The 16,279-nt window shown below is 44.8% G+C and overlaps 1 protein-coding gene across 10 annotated transcripts in view; it reads left to right on the top strand.

Moving 5' to 3' along the window:
- PAK3 (p21 (RAC1) activated kinase 3) overlaps nucleotides 1-16,279 on the top strand; it is a 301,485-nt gene that overhangs the window by 157,545 nt on the left and 127,661 nt on the right. The window contains exons 1-4 of one of the 10 annotated variants that reach the window (XM_017954046.3): nucleotides 4,079-4,451; nucleotides 8,618-8,684; nucleotides 8,802-8,911; nucleotides 14,406-14,553. The exons of 2 other annotated variants lie outside the window; for them this stretch is intronic. The gene's annotated coding sequence lies outside the window, so the exon portion shown is untranslated. Of the gene's footprint in view, nucleotides 1-4,078; nucleotides 4,452-7,377; nucleotides 7,652-7,693; nucleotides 7,974-8,617; nucleotides 8,685-8,801; nucleotides 8,912-14,405; nucleotides 14,554-16,279 lie in introns of those variants that run through there. 7 more of the 10 variants (XM_017954055.3, XM_017954044.3, XM_017954053.3 and 4 more) reach the window with 7 other exon arrangements.

Below are 16,279 nucleotides of genomic sequence, written 5' to 3' on the forward strand. Positions count from 1 at the left end.
GGTAGTTATGGCCTTTTACAACTGCTGTGTGACCTTGGGAGAAAGTGTTTTCTGTTAACTTTGCAACTGGCTTTATCTGTGCATTCTCCCAGCCTGATTAGTGGCAGGGGTGCTTTCTCTTAGCTCAAACTGACTTTCACTCTTTCAGCTCTGGGTAAGTTTTGACTCTTTCAGGTTTTGGTCCTTTTCAGAAAGGAATGAGCCTGAGAAAAATACTGACATTCAGATCAACTATCAATAATGTTGCTCCTCTTCAGACAAGTTGGTAAAATAGTTAACGGAAAAATGTATGTAAAAACCAGGCAAGTCTGAATAAAGTCAGTATTTGAGTTAGTAGTCATATTACTAATATCAGTTTCCAGGGATTTGTCAATGTACTGCGGCTGTGCAAAATAAAATCAATATAATATATCAAAATATTGGGGGAACTTGGTGAAGGATAATGGGAACTCTCTGTACTATTTTTGTAACTTCGTGTAAGTCTTAAACTACTTCAAAATAAGAAAGCTATAAAAGATGTTTAATGGGAGAACCGGTTTGTGTTGATTATCTAAATAAGACTTTTCTAAATTAGTCTGACTTTATGCTTTTCCATGAATAACCCAAAATTGGTTGTCCCAGTGTTCTCTTTTATGCTTCTAGATTTGAATATTGGGTAGAGTAGTGATATCAGTGGATTAGTCAACATCCATATCCACCAGGTACAGATCCCTTTGGGATTAGAAATAAAAGACCAGTTTGTTCATCAACAAGATGCCATTTGAGTAGAATCTCAAAATATGTGTTAAATATCACCAGGTAGGGAAAGGAGGGAGAAAGTTGTGGTAGGCATAGGGAAGAGCAGGAGGAAAGGCACAGAGATATGAGTCAAGGCACATCAAGGAAACAGAGGAAGTTTGATAGCTGACTGTCGGGGTATAAGGGAGGAATGGTGGGAGAAAACCCTGGAAAGATGAGTTACAGCTGGAGTGTGACCATCTGGATGTGATTCTCCTCTCTCTGAAATTAAAGAATTTAGACTTCTTTTGTAGTACTTACTACATCTGTCTTGTATCACAGTTTCCTGGGTGTATATTTTCTCTTCCCAACTAGATTCCAAGTTTCTTGAGGAGATGGTCCAAGTTTGGCTCACCTATGTAGCGTCTATAGCACCTAGATATGTGTTTTGCACTTAGTAGGAGCTGAATAAGTCTGTCCTAGGAATTTCTAATGTATCACAAAGACGCCACTGATATTCCCTCTCAAGAACATCTGGAGCCCACGAGAATATAGTGATGTTTTTACCTCCAGGGAAATGAAAGTTGGAAGCAGAAAAGCCCACAAGCAATTTCCTTCAATCTCTCTTTTTTGTAGGGCTTTGGTGACTGGGTTCGGCCATGCCCTGCCATCTTTGACACATAGTCCTCCTTTCCCCGGACCATTCCCATGATGATGCCCTTTGAAGAGAGGTAATGTGCCTTGCCTTAGTCAGTTTGGCATTCTACTCACACCTCCCTCTATTCAGCTTTACTGGAGAGTTGCAGAGGTTCCTCACCCCTTCACCACCTGTTCCTCACGTCTCTGAATTATAGTGGATACATGGGTTCAAGAGGGACCTGGAGAGGGTAGGTATGGAACTCTTCAAGATTGTTTCCAGGATTTGGCTGACATAAATTTTCTGAGAGGATCTCCACCATTTGCCTTTTGGTGATTTGTTTTCCCTTCGCCTCCTGAGAGAAATGTTCTATTGCTCACCATTTCAGATGGTTGGGAGTGGGGATGGGGGCACTTCTGTTCCTGACAACCTCATTATGTGGTTATCAGGAGCAGACACTGCCCAGGTTGTCACGACAACCAGCAATGATTCAAAGCTTCCCTGAAAGGTCTGTATCTCCGGCAAATAATCAGCCTTTAGCTCTCAGCAGATGCTGAACTGAGCAGCCAATCACAGGTGAGCTGGAAAAACATGACATCATAGTCCAGCCGGTCCAAAAAAAATAAAAATAAATAAGATTTGGTTTTCTATTTACCTCCTTCATTCTTTATCCCCTAGATTTTGTTCTCTACTTTCTCCTTCTCTTTTTTCTATTTGGTAAAATGGGGAAAGCAATGAAACCAACTTTTCAAATTCAGTTCACTCTGCAGGTTGGACTTAGGTTCCAGTAGTGCAGTGATTGGGATCACGTAAGGAAGGAATATATAATGTGATCTACTTGGGAGAAAAATCAAACAGAGCATCAGCTCAATTAAACAATGTGGTTTGATATGTAGGACCATGGTGGAAGCAGGGCTAATTAAAACCAAGTCAGAGGAGAGGAACTTTCTAATTCTCATATTAATTCACCCAGAGCCACCTGGATTTAATTGTCTTCTGTTTTTCCTTCACTAACTCCCTGGTGGAAGGGAAGAGGGCAAAAGCTGGGGGCTTCAGAAAGCTCCTAAGTTCTACAGGGCAGGTCTCTAACGGGGGATAATTGTAGTGAAAGAAGGTCAGGAGAAATCCTTCATTCCCAAGCTGCCACCATTTAGGGAGCATATGTAAATGCGACTCATCAAGTCTGTTAACGAGATGTATAGCTCAAAAATCTGCTAAATCTGCTTTTGTTCCATTAGCTGTTTGTATCCATACAACAATCCAAGGAGATAGGCAAGGCGGGTTCGACGAAGGAGAAAACTAGTGCCCAGCAAAATTTGAGTCTTGTTCAGGATTTCCTCTCCAGAGGCTAGAATATAACCTGGGTTTCCTGATTTCCAGGAAAGAACTCTGAAGACCCAAGAGAATAGTAATTTCCCAGCCATGGGCTTTCCTCTTTCCCTCACCTCTGATGTTTCAGAGACCTAGGACAAGACCTCTTGGCATCTCTGATGCTCCTTGCTCTTTGCCCAGCAGGTAACCTACAATGCTGCCTGCCACAGAAGAGCTTGAGACCCCAGTGATGGACATGGGGAGGCAGGCAGGAAGGGGCTCCATTGTACCAGACTGCAGTAATGGCAACAGGCTGTAATGAGCGGCCCTGAGTGAAGGAGGAGTAGGCACTGTGCTCCTAGCCAATGCTGTGCATCAGCTGCCAAACCCCAGGTTCTTTTGTATTCAGAGAAAGAGTGGGGACTTTTTCTTTTTCTTTTTTTTTTAGTGCAGCTGCTGTAGCAAAAGATGTGAAGACTGAGATCCACACAGACCCAGAGTCCACTACTGGGAGCAACTTCTGGTTGTAGGACTTGAGGCAAGGATGGGAAGGGAGCAAGGAAATCTGGGTTGCTTTTGCCCAGTGGGTTATTCATTACTGCCTTGCATTCAGTGCCTGCCCAGGTATGGCTCAGTTCAGTCTGGCACACCATAGCCTTGATTGCTACACCTGAATCATTGACCTGGCATTCAGACCTCTTTCAGGATAGCAGGCGTAGTTTGCTTGCTTTCGTCTTAACCAAAATAAGACTGTATTTCCTATTTCCCCTTTTAATGATGTTTCTTACAAGTAAAATATAGTACATGCTTATGGTAAAAACATACAAACAACACAGAAGTATTTAAAGAAAAGAGTTAATGTCCCCCATCATATACACATACCCACATGTCTTTCCTACCCTCTTTTATTCCCAGAGTGTCCCCTTTAGCAGTTAAAACACACATGTACACCCAATTTTTTAAACAAAAATAAAATTATAATACACATGCTGTTCTGCATTTTTTCACTCAAGAATTGGTCAAGGAGTGTTACTATTTCAGTACATAGGGGTTTATATACTTGATTTTTTAAGCTGATGCATAACAGTTCAAAATATGTATCTACCACATAATTTATTTAATGATTCCCTTACTTGGGCAGGAGAAAACTTTGGGAGTTGATAAATATGTCCATGGGTTGGATGGTGGTGATAGTTTCACAGGTGTATACTTATTCCCAAACTCATAGAGTTGTATACATTAAATATGTACAGCTTTTTACACGGCAATCATATTTGACAAAGTGGCTAAAAAAACAACAATTCCCTTACTGAGAGACATTTAGGCTACCTTTTACGTATTATTTTTCATTCTTGCATAATATTCAGCATAACATATTTCAACATTTCTTGACATGTTTTTATGAATATATTCATAAGCAAATTCCTTGAGTTGGAATTGCTGGGTCAAGTGGCATATGCATTTTAAAATTTCATAAGTATTACCTACTTGTGCTCCCAAAAGGTTGTGCCATTTACACTCCCATCAATTGTATATGAGAGTGAGCAATGTTCCTTTTATGCAGGATTGTGATGAAACATTTGAAGATATTCATTTCAGTTTACTTCTGTTGTTACAAGCCCCATCCCGGCACTTCTCACTTCTCATGTGAATCAAGGGGCTAGTTGGATTGGTGAGACCCAGAGAAGAAATACAACTCAAGTGGCCATATAGGGTGGCAGAACAAACATAGAACTGAGAGTTGGAGACCTGGTTTCCAGGACCATCTCTGTGAAGCATTGGACAGGTAACTTCAAACCCTCGAGTCTCCATTCTCTCATCTATGAAATGCAGATCATAATAATTGTCATAGTAAACTGTTATGGTTGTTGTGAGGATCAAATGGGAAGAAACAAAAGTGGTTTGTAACCTGAGAAGTAGGATACACATGCCAAGTGGTTATGATGGTAGTGTTATAATACCCTTAAATCGAAGAACTCCCAAGCAAGAGAACAGTGAGTTGGGTGGTAAAAACGGTGAGTTGAGTGGGAAAAATTACACAGATGAAATCTTTAAGATATTTCAGATTAGAATCCCTTCCCTGAGATCTCTCATGCAGTTGCCCTATATTCTTGGAGAACAAACCATGTTGACAGTAAAGACTGCTTTCTTGAATTAAGAATAATATAGGTTATCACCCTTTCACAGGAAGACCCTAGGCTTAGGTCTTAAGTCCAGTCCTCTTTCTATGACATTACTATGCTTTAATTTGTCAATCACCTAATAGGATTTTGTCCACATACTACTTTCTATAATCACTAGGGAGAGAAGAAATACACCCATGAAACGTTTAAATAACCATATGTGGTGACTGCATAAATAGCTCTGAGTTATAGCTGAGGTATATGGGAGGATTAGAGTGAAATCGAACACCTTCTAATTACAATTTAAATCAATAGCCTAGAAGACCCAAGTTAAATCATTAGCCAGGAAAATCCAGTTATATTTTTCTATTTCTTAAAAAAGGTTCTTGTTTGACCCAAATAAATGCATTTTACAAATCAGAGATGTTAACATTGAATAAATTACATTCATTTTGATTTGTGATTTTTTTAGATTATTTTTACCATGGTGCAAAAAAAAAAAAAAAAAAAAATCAATGGGATGTGGTTGCTTATTTTTTTACTCCAAAGTTAATTAAAAAGATATCTGTAAAATCACTGGAGTCAGAACCATCCTGATTCCAACCTATTAATCAAGGATTTGAGCATGAGGGTGTTGGATATTTTTGCATTAAAGACAACCACCACACCAAAAAAGCTATTTTAAAAAATGCCTGATTTTTTAAAAATGCCAGTCTTACATAGTCTGTTTCTTTTACAGCAAGTATGTATTTTAACAAAACCAGTAATACCACATTTAATTCTTAGCAGTAGTAAACTGTATCATATTAGAAAAAGCATGGACATTGGACTCATTTAGATATAAATACCAGCTCTACCACTTTCTACAATGTTAATGTAATACTCATATATGCATTAATACATATATTTTGAATTTAGGAAAATAAAATGCAAAGTGACCCTTAAAATAGTCTGAATTATATAGTTTACTTAGTCTTTGCCTCCCTCTTTCTTGTTTTGCCATAGAGTGGATCATTGTTGTTTTTCTCAATTCCCTATATCATCACAATTTAAAATGAATTAGTCCAAAAGAGGCATCCCATTCTTCAACTGCCTGAGATGCTGAGATGTTATGTCTGGCGAATCTGTAGCTCTTTTTTTTTTTTTTTTTTTTTGAGATGGAGTTTTGCTCTTGTTCAGACTGGAGTGCAGTGGCGGGATCTTGGCTCGCTGCTGCAACCTCTGCCTCCTGGGTTCAAGCGATTCTCCTGTCTCAGCCTCTCGAGTAGCTGGGATTACAGGCGCATGCCACCACGCCCCATTAATTTTTGTATTTTTAGTAGAGACAAGGTTTCATCATATTGGTCAGACTGGTCTTGAACTCCTGACCTCAGGTGATCCACCCGCCTGGGCTTCCCAAAGTGCTGGGATTATAGGCGTGAGCCACCGCGTCTGGTCATCTGTAGCTCTTTTGTACGACTTTTACTAAAAGGACCTGGGCAGATATATTAGTTCACTCTTGTTCTTGGAATCTATTTTGTTGGCATTATGGAGAAATTATTGCTGGATGTTATACAGTGTAGAGAAAATTGAATAAAAGCTCACTGGGAAGGGTCACGATCTATTTTGGTCATTTAAGTATGTGAGGATATATTTATCTTTATAAAAATAAATTTGAAAGTAGAAAGAAAAAGTTACTCATAATACTACTAGTTTAACCCAACTATTACAATTTTATGTCCTCTTCTGATCGAGTCTGTAGGCATATTTTACATCATTACAATTTGAATGTCCTTGTTGTTTTGTATTATTTGACTTTTTCTGGCAGCTTACTGTCTCCTTGCTGGAATTCACCATAATTTACATAACCTAGCCAAATCATGGGGAGTATGGATTTTGGAGTAGCAAGAGATTATTTTTGGAGTTAGATTTTAGAAAGCTTTGGACATCTGCAAAAATTGAACCGAATCCTAAAGACAAGAGAGAGCTTTGAAGGTTTAAGGGAAAGGATGGACAGAGAGAATCACATTTAAACTCCATTTGAAGTAGAGTTATTTTTATTTTTTGTATAATTCCGTGCTTTTTGGAATGTGTGTACTTCGTATGCAAAAAAGTAGTTTCCCGATCTAGATTGCCATCTCTTTGAATTCCACTGCCACATCTGCCTCTCTTAGTTTTCTGTGTATTTTAGAGATTCCATCAGTTTAACCTGCCTGGCTGACAGGTGGTGTCCCAAATCGAAACAATTTTTTCCCCCGAATAAAGCGTGCCCGTGTAGCTGGACAGATTTCGTCCCCCGAAAATTCATCTGAAATCTCAATTTTCCTGAGGGGAGCAATTAAGGAAGATAAATGAACTCTCCCCTCCTCTCCATCCTGTCAGGTGCCCCTCTTTTTGGATGGCCCCACCTCTGTCTAGACAACCCTGACAGTGTAGAAGTTTCCATCTCCTCTCCCTTTCCCTCTCCATGTTCCCTCCCCTTCAGTTTTTTCCCCCTCCCAGGCGCTTCCTGCCTGGAAACAAAAGATTGGTCCCCAGTAGCCCACTCAGGGCGATTTTAGTTTTATGCTCACCATCTGATTGGCCTAGGTAAGGTGCAGAGCTCGGGTGACGTCATAGCAGAGAACGGCTAGGGAGCGGTTGCCGAGCAGGGGCTCTACCGCGGGCGGGCAGCTGTGCCAGCTAACCGTCTGGGATCTCGCACTGGGGGCTGCAGTTTTTCCCCCGCCTCGAGCCAGTGTGCGGGGGCGGGAGAAGAGCCAGGGGGAGCGGGCTGGGCCCGGGGCTGCGGCTTCGGCCGCGGGGCTGCGGCTCCCCAGCCCCGCCAGCTGGAGCTCTCGGAGGTAGAGGAAAGGTCTTGACTGGGTGGCTGGATCCGTGGCAGGTAAATCCCGCGACTAACTGCACCCGGGCTAGCGCGGGGGAGGGGGTGGCTGTTGGATGATGCTTTAAGGCTGCTGGGCAGATGTTCTGCCTTTCCGGACCCCCCTCCTGTCCTGTTTGTGCCCCAGCCTCGAGTCTCCTACGTGGCTCCCCGGAGCCCTGAGACCAAGCGAGCAGTTTGCTTGATCCCGGTTCGCGGACAAGTGGGTGTGTCAGGGCCGTTCCCAGAGGGCCGGGGCTCCTTCGCTTGGTCAAACCCTAGACTCGTTTACTGGGGCCTGGGCCACTTGAGGCAAAACCCGCCTTGAAAGCTACGTCAGCCTGTAAGTCTTCCCTTTCGCCCCCCGCCCCCCTACCCAGCCCCGGTAGCTGTGACAGCAGTTCCCTAGAGAAGGGGAGGGGGTGTGGCCATGGTCTGGCCAAGTCCAGGGCAGAACCCCCCGCCCCCTACACACACACACACACACACACACACACACACACACACACACGAGAAAAGAGAAAAAGTGACGATTTTCTTAAATGGGTGCCTTCCCCTCTTTCTTTTATTTTTGTTTATCGCCCTCCCCTTTTTTGGTGGGGAGATGGTAATAACAGGGGGACTCTTTTCTTCTCCTGTGGGGATTGGAATGATGCAATAACGTCCCCAGAAAGCTCGGGGTCCCTGGATTGGCCCTGTCTTTGTCTGGGGAGCAGTGTCATTGGGTCCACTGCCTCTCCTTCTCCCCTCTTCCCCTTAGCTCGCTGGGGGACATTGCCCTCAGTTTGTGAACTGGCTCTGGCAAGATTATTGCCGCACTTTTGCGTGAACCGAACATTTTAGATTCTTGCTCTGGCAAGTTTCCCTTCCCTAGGTGGTGGTTAAGGGGTGGGGTGGGGTGGGGGATGGTGGGAAGAGGGGGATTCAGGCAAGGAGATATAGAGGCCCCACTTGTGTTTTTTTTTTTTTTTTGGTCCCACCTTTCAGAATCCCGTTCCAGATTCTAGACTTGAGGGTTCTGGGCCGTCGGTCTGTAGAAGCGAAGGAGAGAAGGGTGAGTGGCTTGGCTTTGGGAAGCATGATGGGGGCGGTTGCAGTGCTATTTTTAAAAACGGCTTTCAGCAGGGAAGCCTTTAGCCATGTTAGTCTTGCTCCCCTCATGGTTTTGCAGACTCAAATCCAGGCCAAGTGTATGGCTGTCTGAGGTATTGGAACAGAAGGAGGTCCATTCCTGTTGGTGACAACACCGTGGCCCTGTTCTGGGATGAGCGAGGTGTAAAGGTCAGTGCGGTTTTCACTGGGCCATTTGCAAAATTTTAATTGGACAAGATCTGTGATTTGGTACTTGAGGCCTCCAATCAGGGGCAACTTTGGGCAAAGAGGCTTGATATGGTAATGAATGACTAACAGGCGGAGGCTTGGAGAGAGAGCCATTTGTAAACCTCTGTTTCTGGATACAAGTGTCATATCCCCCAGCTCATGCAACAAGCAAAATGGGAAGAGACTAGGAGGTAGCCTGGTCAAGAGCTGACAGCCGAGAATCCTGAGATCAGAGAGACCTTAGAATGTCAAGGAGCTGACCCTGCAAGCCTCCGGACAGGCACGTGGGCCTTGTAGGAGAGACCTGACAGGAAAAGGAGGTTCACATGCAATAGGGTTATAAGCTAGGGGACACAGGACCCTAGGGATATTCTGACTAGTTAACGATTCCCACAGGTTGTAGATTTTCCTGGTCAGAGGTGGAAATGGTATATAGAGCAAACAAGTTTGCTGAGGTCTTGGGAGAGGGTGAGTAGTGGACATACCAGGTGAGGGAAACGAGAAATAAAAAGAACTGCAGGGATGGGGAGGTGCTGACATCAGAGACTTTGCTATTTGTGTTCAGAGACTAAGCTACTAAATTAAGGTTAAAGAATGTGGCCAAGGCAAAAAAAAAAAAAAAGAAAAAAAAAGAAAAGAAAAATCAGATCTACAGATCAGATGGAGTAGGCAGGAAGGCAGGAGCAAACTAGAAAGAGAGAGAGAAGAAAAGTCATGGCCTTACCAAGAACCCAAAAGCCCTGAATTCTCTGGTGGGATAGAAAACTTTGGTGGCTGAGGCAGCTGCAGCTCAGCCAAGAATTAGAAGGATGATTCTAGATATTTAAAATCAACAGCATCCCCACCCATGCAACTCACCTTCAGGAACCAGTAGCTTTAACCAAGAGAACAAGAAACTCAATGAGCAGCAGCCTCAACAACTGGCTCTTTCTTCCTGGGTAAGGAGAGGGGAGTGGGGAAGGACAGTGTCCCAAAGGGAAGTGGAGGCGCTATCAATCTGGCCTAGACAGGTAGGTTGACTGCTTTTACATGGGTGGGTTGGGGCCTGGTCTGGGACCCTTGCTCAAAAAAAAAGAAAAAAAAAAAAAAAAAGAAAAAAAAAAAGCCCTCCCTCTCAGGATCCCTGGGGACCCTGTGCGCGCAGGGAACTGTGTAAAACCTTTACTTTGGAAGGTAAGTGCAGCAGTCTAGGCATCTGGGGCATAACTTAAGCCTCCGCTACGCGTCCCCCACCCCCACCCCCACCTGCCGGGGTCTAGGCGTTTCCCTCTGCAGGGCCTGGGGTGGACTCCTCTGCCAACTCGGCACTACACAGCTTCTCCAGCAGGGGGCGGAAAAGGGCCTGCAGCGACGCGCAGAACCCGAATCCTCCATTTCAGGTGTGATGCTTAAGCCTCGGATCAACTAACAGCCACACATTTAAAATCTCATTTAGGGTTACCGGAGGACCAAATGAACCTCCGGGTCTGGCAGTCTGTTGCCATTTCCTCCCAAATATGCGTCGCTTCCTACCGCGCTCCGTGGCTTTGGAAGGCATTTGCATTTACATGTGCGGTGATTATTTGAGTCACTAATACACACAGCCTAACCAGGGGTTTAATTGGAAATGTTAATCAATGCAATAGATCTGTGTCTGAGTTCCACATTTGGTCAATTATCTGCAGGTTGGAGCAATCTGTGCTAAACCCAGGGGATGCAATGAGGAGCAAAACGGTGCAGCTACAGCTGGGTCTGAGTCTGGGAAACATAATGGGGAGATGGACTTTGAAAACTGGAAAGAGAGTAACAATTTACTGGTGGGAAGAGGAAATCATTAGAAAGGTGTGGTCACAGAGAGGCCTGATTGCTGAGATGGAATAGGATGGCCTTGGAACCCACATGGTGGAGAGGGAGGCCAGAGTTTTTCTTTGAGTTTGGAAGGGGCTGAATTTGGAGAGTGAAGATTTTTAGGGGCCAAAGGACCAGGAACTGGGGTGGAATGAACCCTGGGAGTCAGAAGTCAAGTGTTCTGGAGGGGTAGGGTCTGGTCTGGGACTCCCAAACACACTGTCCCAGACAGTGACAGTTTGGGACCCCGGTTGTGTTTAGGGGTTCCAGACAGTGTGTTTGCCCCTCTCTAGGCCTCAGTTTCCTTGTCTTTCAAACGATGAAGTTGGCAGTAGTTGTTCTATAGGGTGGTCCATTTATTCTTGGTAATGAAGACAGGTCCACTAAAGTATAGCCCTCTTCTTTCCCTGTCAGAAAAATTACCCCTTCTTTTTTGTATGCCCTCCAGTTTTGGGGAAAACAATACAAAACAACCCACAACCACATATATTTCATGTCTTTCAACAGTGTGGCTTTACTTTTACTTCAGATGAATGGGGAACAGGAGGGAAAAGAGAAGTCCAAGTTAATAATCTGCTAGGGACCCTATAACCAAGCCCCTGAAAGGTTCTGTGCGGGGGGGTCTCACAGACCTGAGGGGATGGGTGGGTGGCATATATTCACTAGTGGCCCTTACTCCCTAACTCAATCTCAAAACAGAAAGTCTTGGTATGAAGGTGAAGGAAAGGCCTGGCTTAGGTCATATATCCTTTTCCTTCCTATATCTCCCTCTGAGCCCCAGGCACTTTGTGGAATTCAGCACCTTAAAAGAAACACTATCCTTAACAATCAGCACAATAGTGCCCTCTAGTGACCTCAATGGGAACAATTTTAAGATCTTCCCCTGCATCTCAGGGCCCAACCTGATCGCCAGTGCCCTTGTGCAGTGGTTACTCCCTGTGGAGAAGGCTCCCAGTGCTTCCAACCAGCCTGACAGAGAAACTCAGCCAGCCACCATTTCCTGCAAGTCCTTCTCCTTGCATATACGGATGGGGCTGGGGGTTTACAGAGGGAGTCAGCTCCCCATAACTTCCTCCCCAGTGCTGTTTCCTTTGGGCCTGAAAAAGGTTCCAAACCTCCTTTCCTAGACATCTTCCGTGCTGAGCAAGACACTTGGCATGAGAAGGCTCTATGGTAGAGAGAGTAGTTGTCCGTAGCTTCCACCTACCCCCACCACCAAGATGGCAGCCCTAGTCCCCAGACAGGGATTCTGGCAGGAAGTTGGAATGCAGCAAGGTGGCTGGGAGTGGAGTTGGGTTGGTGATGGGTGTTGGGTACGTGCAAGATGCGTGCACTGATTTCTACCTTAGTCTCCAACAGGAGGCTGAGTCATAGGTGCATAACAAGGCGGTATAGACATACAACATGATAGAGGCACACAATGCCCACAACACTATGCAGACACACAGCATGGCATAGAGATATGACACAATATGAATTAGACACATTACACATACACAAAGGATAGAAGAGATGCAATTCACATGCAACACAGTACAGACACATAGCACTCACACAGTAGCTTATTGACATGATCATGTATACAACGTGATAGTAACAGGACACTGTACACACACACAGTATTATGCAGACTCAATACATACATATCATGGTAGATACGACACAGCACACATATACAGACATACAACATGGTACAGGGAACTGCACAGATATACATGACCAAGTATGCACATGTGCTCACACATCTCCCCTTGCCCTACTCTCAACACAACACACCCCCAGGCAGGTGAGAGGAGTGTGGCTACCAGGTGGAATACCGTGTCCTGTCAGTTGATTCTGCACTGACTCGAGCAAGTGGTGAAATAAAGCCAGGCCACCATGGAGTTAAAAAGTGGTGCTACAATTGGGGCTGGGGAGAGGTGGAGGTAGGCTTCAGGAAAGCTCTTGATCTTGCTCAAAAACATGGAGATTCTTGGTAGTACAGGTTGGGGGTGTGTCCTCCTCCTCTTACATCCTCTAGTATTGTTTCCCACCCCAATGGGTGGATGCTGCCTCTGCTGTCAGCCCTCATCCCCAGAGATGGGCAGGGGGCTTCTTGAGGCCATTCTTCCTGTGCCCTCCTTGAGCCCTACCTCTCTCTGGAGCTTTGGCAGCTCGCACTCCTCTCCCCCTCACCCCACCCTCTTGCAGGGTGAGATCTTGCAGGGTGAGCTCACGTAGGGAGGGAGGGGGCGAATACACCATTCAGTGGTGCAGTGGGTGGGATTTGGAAAGGCTGCTTGGAGTGTGCGTGTGGGAAGCACACATGGAATGCCAGGGATGCTGGGGGACAGATATGCTCTGGAGTCTTGCCCAAGAGCAAGAGGCAGACCCAGAGTATGGCTTGGACTTTTTTTTTCCAGAAGGGGGAATTGGAAAGCATGGGGCTTTTCTTGGCTCCCTAAGGCTTCAATTTTGCAATCTTCGTGTTTAGATAACCATCTAGCCATCTCTTTGGATTAGGACCCTGTTCATTCTGGTCTCTAATAAATAGGTGCTAGCCTGAATCATGCCTCCTTGAGTATCAGCATGTAGTTTCTGCTTTTCTTTGAGGACAAACACCACTGGGGGAAGGGGAAAGGAAAGTAGAGTAGGAAGGATTGCAGAGCTTGAGGTTCTACAGAGAAGATCAGTCTCTCCCTTGAGAGGCTCAAATGATTGTGGGAAAAGGCAGAAAGGGAGGGTTCAAAGAGACTCAGTCTCCTTCATGGTTAGACATGGAAACCTCTGTGGGAAAAATAGGGTAAATTATCACCAAACAACAGCAGTAAACAGTGTATATTCACCCTAAGAAACCTGGGGAGGACAGTGGAAGACTTACCTGGTGGAGATAGGAGAAGGTAGAGGGGAGCTCCAATTAGGATCAGAGGCTGTGGCCTTTAGCACCTGTGAGATGGTAGCAAATTAGGAGACCTCAGAATATTGTTGCCTGGCAGACAGACTTTTTTTACCCTTCCCCAGTGAAAGGTTAGTGAAAAGGGGAATGGAAATGGAGGTGGAGACTTAGAGTTGAGGGATGAACTGAACTGAACTGAATTCAGTGCCACAACATCAGGAAGCTTACATATTCATGGAGCCAACTTGCATTGGCCATTGTCTCTGTTTCCTTTTGTCCACTGGGCTCTACCACCTCCTGTGATTATACATATTGCTCCATAATTATGCAAATTATGTAAATATTTCACATCTGTTTTATTTGATTTAGTTCTCCCAACACTTATCCAAGGCAACTAAGGCAGGCCTTTTCACTTGATACCAAGCAGGCCCAGAATGATGAGGTGACTAACAGCAATTCTCAGCTTGTAACTCCCATCTCCTGACTCCCACTTCTGTGCCCTTTCTGTAATCCTATGTAACAATGCCTTTTTACACTTCTTAGCGCTCTAATTTTCTAGCTTTCTTAAGGGATTTTCTGAAATTCACCAGAGAGATTGAGAAAGAGAGAGAGAGAGAGACAGAGACAGAGACAGAGAGAGAGTGTGTGTGTGTGTGTGTGTGTGTGTGAGTGATGTTTGGTGGGGGTTGGATGAGGGAGCAGTAGCAGTTGGGGAAAGAGGTTCCCTCTCCCCTACAATGCTTCTCTCGGCAGGTTTCCCCCAAGAAAGAGCAGCTGAGTCCTTGCATCTTGTGGCAGCTGGTGTGCCCAGCACTGAGTCTGTAGGAGCTGAAGCCAGCCCGGACCCTTCTCATGGGCAGTGCCCACCTGTGCTGAAGTCCTGCAGCCGTGGCGGTGTGAGGTGAGTAATGGAGTCCAGGGCAGGGAGTTAGGGATCTCCAAATCCAGGCAAATGCTGCTTTTCCACCAGATCTCCCAATATCAAAGACTCTGCCTGGACCTCGTGAGCTAGGCTTCAGGGCATGACCCCTATGTTCTGGCGAATTTTGCCCAGTACAGCTACCTTTAGTCTCTTGCCTCCCTCCCATCTCTAATATGAGAATGACAGCCTTGACCTACATTTTGGGGTGAGGAGGAGAAACAACATAACAATCATTGCCAAGTCCTTTGCAGATGTCAAGCACCATCTAAGAGCTTCAGTGTAACACAGACATGCTTCCCATCAAGCTGTCATTTCCTTTTCTCCTTTCCTGGTGCCTGGATGGCTTTTTAGCCACATGCTGCAAATTTGCCAATAAGTTCCTATGATTTCTACTGCCCCCTGAACTTAATTTTACCTTCCTATTTGAAGTGTACCCCCACCCCTTGCATCCCTGCTTCTGGGCCTGCCAGGCTTAGTTTAAACCTTCCCGAACCTTCCCTCTACTTTCCCACCCAACCAGGATGCACTTCCTCCACCAGGTCTCCAACAGCATTTGAGTCTGTAGCGTGTAGTGTAGCACTTGCTGTCCTACTGCCTTCAATAATTCTTGCATGGTTTCTGGAGTATTCATCTTACCAAGAAAACTAGATTGTAAGCTCTTCAAGGGCAGGGACTAGATCTTACAGATCTCTAGACTCCCTTAAAAGGGCTCAACAGTTCCCCAGCAGCCCAGCAGCTTTGCAAGTTGGGCGTCTCTCTCTTCCTCTGCATTTCTTTCCGGTTTCATGGCCTGTCTCTCTGATCATCTATCTGTCTCTTTGTCTGCCTTTCAGGCAGGCATTATAACTTCTTCTGTCAGCTTCTCCATCTGGCCTCTGTTGCTATTCCCTGCAGTCCAGCTACCTGCTTGTAGCTTGCTGTCCCTCCGTCTGGTCTTCTGTCTGTCTATCAGTTGCTGAGGCATCTCTCCTACTACCCAAATCAAAAAAACAAGCAACCAAATGTTTTTAAAAAAACAACCAGAAAAACAAACTAAAAAAACAAGCAAGGAATAAGCAATGTAGTTCCCTTTCACACTGAACATACAATGGGCCTATAGACAAGGTAAAACTGCAGCTCAGCGGCAGGTGTTTCTGTGATGCCTTCTTATGAAAGGGAAGCTCCAGAGTTTCAGCCATGGAATTGAAGGTATGAAATTACAGCCTTGTTGAAACTGATGCATTCAGCTTTCTAGCGATGTTCTGGTAGGGGATCCTCTTTAGACCTTGATGGACAGAAGGTAACTAGGACTGACTAAAATGAGAAGCCCCTGAATTGCTCTTTGGTGTTCTGTGACAGATGCAATAATAACTTGTATTTATTGTCTACTGTTGCCAGCTCTGTGCTAGGCACTTTACTGGCATAATACCATTTGCTCCTATGGTAATCTTGCAAAGTAGGTTTTTTTGTTTTTTTTTTTTACTAATAGTTATTGCTGTTTCTGATTATACAAGTGATACTAGCTGAAGTTAGGTATTATCATCATCACTGTATTACCAAGGAGGAGACAGAGGTTGAGAGAAGCTAAGTAACTTGCCTGTAACAGAAGACATGCTGTGGCTTTGGGAAGAAAGAGACTTCCTGGAGAGAGTTACCCAGCATCCAGTTATTTTGGTATCTTTAGTTCATGCACACACACATACATACTCTCACAAGCACATTCTTG

The sequence above is a fragment of the Papio anubis genome, chromosome X (genome assembly GCF_008728515.1).
Source record: "Papio anubis isolate 15944 chromosome X, Panubis1.0, whole genome shotgun sequence".
In the NCBI taxonomy this organism is placed as follows: domain Eukaryota; kingdom Metazoa; phylum Chordata; class Mammalia; order Primates; family Cercopithecidae; genus Papio; species Papio anubis.